The sequence below is a fragment of the Diorhabda sublineata genome, chromosome 3 (genome assembly GCF_026230105.1).
Source record: "Diorhabda sublineata isolate icDioSubl1.1 chromosome 3, icDioSubl1.1, whole genome shotgun sequence".
NCBI classification, from domain to species: Eukaryota; Metazoa; Arthropoda; class Insecta; order Coleoptera; family Chrysomelidae; genus Diorhabda; species Diorhabda sublineata.
The window spans coordinates 41919753-41925553 of record NC_079476.1 but is presented as its reverse complement, the minus strand read 5'-3'; positions in this window follow the sequence as shown (position 1 = coordinate 41925553).

Below are 5801 nucleotides of genomic sequence, written 5' to 3'. Positions count from 1 at the left end.
ATTGCAATTGCAATTTTTATTATTTTGGAATCTTGATGGAAAATATTGTCTGATCTTTTCGAAAAAATCTTATTGTGAATCTCAATGAACATTCGCATAATTTTATGTAGACACGACATTTACTGAAACTTCACATAATAAATTTTCCGAGTTGGCAAATTGAGACAAATCAGTGGAAATCAAGCCGGCGATCAACTTTAGTTTATTGTCTAGGGAGAAGTCAATCTCAACAATGGGGTGAGATCCACCCCTCAAATTATTCGATTAGACCCGGAGATCAGCTTTTAATAAGTAACATCCGTATCATACGACGTCGCTAATCTCTATCTGTCGCTGAATCTCGCTCGGGATTTTCATTCAGGTGCGGATTCATTTTTTTTTATACACTTTCACTGAAAAATAGCCACAGGTTATCAAAAATAATAATAAAACGAAATTTTGCTCATTTATTATTATGGAATATCAGTTTTAGAATGTGTCTCAAATTTAAGTTAAGTCGCTGGGAACTAAATGTGGTGAATACAGTGGGTGGTAAACCAATTCGATATGCAATTCGTAAAGTTCATGAAGGTACGTTGTCCTGATAATTTTTAAAGTTAGTCCTCTTCTTCTTTCACTTTCCTTAAGACTTGTTTCTTCTGCTTCTTGAAAAGTAGATGTCCAACTTTCGTACCATTTTTTTGTGAAGGTCGGCCGGGAGTTGGTTTTGGAAGTTGGTTTTTTATCCTTTTCCCTTTCATCTCAACGATCTACCATCATTCTGTTAACGTGGTCGATCTAATATCGTCGATTTTAAGATCTCTTAAAATTTTGTTTCTTATTCAATTTCTTAGGTTCACTTTCATCATGTTCTTCGTTTTTTTTTTGTGTCCGGTGTACAGGTCTTATGGTTGTTTCCTTCTTCAGAGCAGGATGACCCTTCGAAATCCACGTTCTCGATTGTTTTCTAGTTTCTGGATTGTAGCAGTAGCTAGTATATTTAAACCCATTAGGTATTCAGGCTTCTTGAAGAAGCCAGACATATTTTTTACGATGATCAAGCAGATCATCTGCGAGAATTGTATATGTCAAAAACAGGATAATTCCAGATCTTTGAATGGAACTTATCCATCAAAAATCATATCCAAAGGTCTCAAAACACAAATGTTTAGTAATAACGTTGTCGGGCCTCTATTTATCAACTCAAATATTTATAGTTAGTTACAAATTTTGTAAAATTACGTAAATCAAATAATTTTCACGTCGTGTAACACCACCACGCCTCTGGTTTTATTAGTTGGTAAAATAATAATGATTGTCTATGTTCGAAACCCATCCCATGCAAATACAGACCTGTCGCATTGTTCACTGTTTGTGTTACACAAACCACCCTTGATTCATATTCGGCCTCATCCCTTTCTAATGTCAAAGTTAATGCGAGATGCCTGTGTTGTGTTAGCTTCTGTAAATATCCCGATTTATTTAATGCTAATGATAATCAATTTACTAGAGGGGTAGTTCCCGGTTTAATTGAACATGTGGTTATAAAAATATATAATCCCTTTAAGACGAGAGGTTATATATGATGAATTACAACTTTTTTAGTCTTGGAAATTGTTCACCAACATTCAAACAAATACTATAAGGTTTTATTTTGGCTCAACTCTGATTATCATTACACTGATCTCTTTCTCGACACCAACTCCCCTTGTAGGAGCCTCCAGACTTAAACTACGGGACTTAGCTTGGGCCAACGCTGGGAAACCCGGACTTGGCAAACTAATAATGACCCAAGCCTAGTTCAAATCTGGGTAATCTAGCCCCGGCTATTCTATAGCCAGCCAGGCTTGGTAGAACTCTAAATAACTATATTAAATCTATCTTTACAAGCTTTGCCAAGGGTTGCAAACCGGTCTAGGGTTTATCTAAGCAACCAAGGCTGGTCTAGGTTTGGTAACTAAGCAAACCTGACCAAATCTGGACCAATAACGGCTTCCAAGATAAGGCCAGAGTTGTACATACTTGGTTCAAGTCTGCGCGTATACTGGGTCCATCGTAAAGTCCCATATGGACTTTTATACAATATCCATATACAAATTGTTTCGTGGGTAGACTTTACTTTATTCTTCTGAATACTTACAAGTTTATCGTCTATAGTTAGCTTGTAAAGTTGCTCAAATGTTGTGTACTCAATATAAATAAATTCCACTGTATATCAAAATTATCGCTTTTAGTAAAATTTTATTTTTTTTCGGCTCCCAAGAAATGTGTAAACAAAAATATTGAAACGACTTTTATTATTGTTGAAATGTACGAAAACAAGAAGGGAAACAAATACCACGTTTTCTTGTAATAAAGGGCTCAAGCAATATGGTAAATAGCTCGACATTCTGGCCGATATGAAGGATCAAACCACTAGAAACTGTCAATTTTGTCATCGCTTCTTGTGAAAAACCCCCCGTTTGCGTACAAAACATTAATAGACCAGGAAATAAACGTTTGTCAAATTGTCCGATGTAGAATTGTGGAAATGTTTTAAATTAAATTTATTCTTTTAACCGAAAATTTACAGTTTATAATTGTGATTATGTAAAACCTATTATATCTGTATTTACATATTTTTCTTTGTAACACACCTTCTTTAATAATTTGTTATAACTAATTTGGATTATGTCACTTATGATGAATTATTAGAAAACACGGAAACTATTTATTAATAATAACATTCAGAAATTATTAGATTGGCGTTATAAGAAAAAAAAATAATTTCTGGAATGTCTTTGCTCGGTCTAAAAGAATAATAGCGAATGGAGGCACCATCTGCTATCCATTCCCTACGACATGATACCACCGATGGACGGGATGTTCCTAAAGTACGCATACTAATGTCGCCTAATTTGCATGTAACACGCAATAACACGCAGTGTGTGTGTTTGTTGACACAGCCGCTACTTGGTCAATACAACAAAATCTACCCTGATACTGTCAATCATTAAATTCAATTAGGGTAAATATCATATAGACAGAATTCCATCCATTACAATCAATTCATAAATATAGAAAATATAAATTTAATATAAAAAAGAAGTTTTAATAGTAGCTATATAATTGAATTAATAGTTTTCTTTATTACTAATTGATTATAGATATTAATTACACCTTTTTTCATCCCTTTTACATCTACCTAGATTCCTAAAATAGTCCAGGTGCACCCCCATGGAACCACGGGAAATCTTATAATAGGAGTGTACTCGAAGTTCCATCTGATTTGGGAATAATAAAAAAAGTTTCGGAACTTTTCTGTTCTAGACTATTTTCTCGGAATATTCAATGGTGAAATTGCCCTACAGTTAACTAGGAATTTTGCCAGTGGTAAGCCTTAAAATATAAGCACGAGGAATGAAAATTAGAAAAAGAAAATACAAAGTATTGTCAAAAACAATATGGAAAACTATTTTGGTTTAACAAAGTAAAAAGACACTTGAAAACATTTCGGTATATTCCAATCCGGTTGTGATGAAAATACGTTGCGAGAATTAATTATAAAATGATACGTATCCTCGTAACAAAGTTCCTCAAAATAAATCTCCAACCTCCATCTGTTTAGATGCGACGTATCAAATAAATGGTTCAAATATAATTCACCCTTTCTTAGTTGAAAGTGTGAAATCGGAGCCGAGGAGGCTATATACTCATTAAAGTACGTTAATCGCATTTAAATTTGCTGTTTAAATATGGAGCCTCCTAATAATTCACTACAAAGTCAAACATGCCTAACTGGGGTTGTCTAAAAAGGGTTCAACTCGCTACCGAAGATTTATGGTCTTGACGTCAGAATGAGCAGTGAATGTGGTGCGAATTTAGAAAATAAACGCTCTCTGACTAGCGAAAATTGTTGATAAATATGTTGAGAACATATTCATGTTTTTAGGTGTCGTAACTGTCGTATCTACAGATACAATAAAGATTTTTTTTAACCTCGAAAATTGATAAGAAAAGTGCGTGCTTATCATCAAAGTTTCGTAATGAATTGTATATAATATAATGGTTCCTAACTTAATCTAAGAAAGATAATACCAAATATTACAGAGGAATTTTAAAGTTTCAAAATCCAATTCTTTGAGACTTACTTAAATATAATTTTTCCAATTTCCAATTGCAGAAGTCAGTAATGCGAGAAACAATCAATATTTCATAAATACTGACAGCATTAGTACCAAATTAAGAAATGAAAAATAATGTTTAACACCCGTATAACATACGGGAAACATCCAACAAACCGTCAGTCCACGTGGACTTATCATATTCACTGTTGATCAATGAAAACATCGAATGGTAAACATAAATGCGTTTCTATTGGCCGAAGCTGTCGGAAGGCGTATGAACACAATTTCTTCGTAATATTCCTGCGATAAACAGTGGCGTGACTTGGTGAGATTTATTTAAATAAATAAAAATCGGAGTTCTTTAGGCCTTTGAAGACAATGGAATTGCAAAGTGTAGTAAGAATAAAGACAGGTATGAATAAATGGATGGCAATAACCGAATCTTCAAGGATAGTTAGACGACGACAAATATTTTGTTATAAATCACATTCTGTGCTGGACTTTTCTGGCGATGTATTTGACGACAACGTTTACAATTGACTGTACTTACCTGATAAATGTTTTGACATCTATAACTTTGATTTTTAGATTCTTAACTTCTATTGTTGTTATTTAATAGACCACTAGCTGACCCGGCGAACTCTGTTCCACCTTAAAGGCAATAAATAAGCCGATTTTCGAATTTATTAAGTTAATTTTTTTATTATATCCGCTCCTAGCTCAACTCCAACTCAACCGATTTAAGTGTTCAAAACCTCAGAAGAAAGAAGATGTTTCAGCGAGTGTTTTTGAATCAAAACGAAATCTGTAGCTATATTAGAACCTGAGATATAGATCTTTGAATGTAGAAAAATTGCCAAAAACCTACAAAAATCCATAACTCCACATTGAATGTCCGCGTCTAGCTCCTCTCCAACTCAACCGATTTAAGTGTTCAAAACCTCAGAAGAAAGAGGGAGTTTCAGCGAGTGTTCTTAAATCAAAACGAAGTCTCTATCTTGAATAGAACCTGAGATATTGAGGATAGAACGTATGTATGTGAAAAACTCCCATAAGTAATGTAGAGGGGGAAATCGCATTTGAGTATAATTTGAGAATGGTAAAAATCAGATGAAATCCGATGGTTGATGGCTGATCTGTGCATCAATACCTTTCATTGAAAAAAAAAATTAAGCAAATCATCAATTTTTTTAATATATAAAATGACCATTTGATTGCAGACCAAACCCATGACGATTAAATCCACACTTTCCAAACCATGACTTCTGAATTTTTATGTAACTTTTGTACCTTAATTTTAGTTATTTGAATGCTTTTTGCAATTTTAATCGCCTTTTCCAAGTTAAGATTATCTTTTTGAAGAAGTGTCTCTTTTATAACTTGATTCTTTCTACCAAGATCAACAATGAACTTGTGTATGACAAGATTTTCTCTCAATTTAGCAAATTCACAGGTTAGACTTAAATTTTTCAATGCAGTTAAAAATTCATCAACTTTTAAGTGCCGTACAACCGTTAAATTTGTTGAAAGCTTGAAATGGAACTCAAATTTTGTAACTAAATCTACGTATTTACAAGTGTCCATCATCTTATCCAATATCACTTGCCCTCATAAATATTTTGAAATTCTTCAACCGTTTGGCCGAATCGTTGACTAAATTTTCATCTAGAGACAAAGATATGTGATTGCTTTGAACTTTCGAAGAATCTTCTGCCC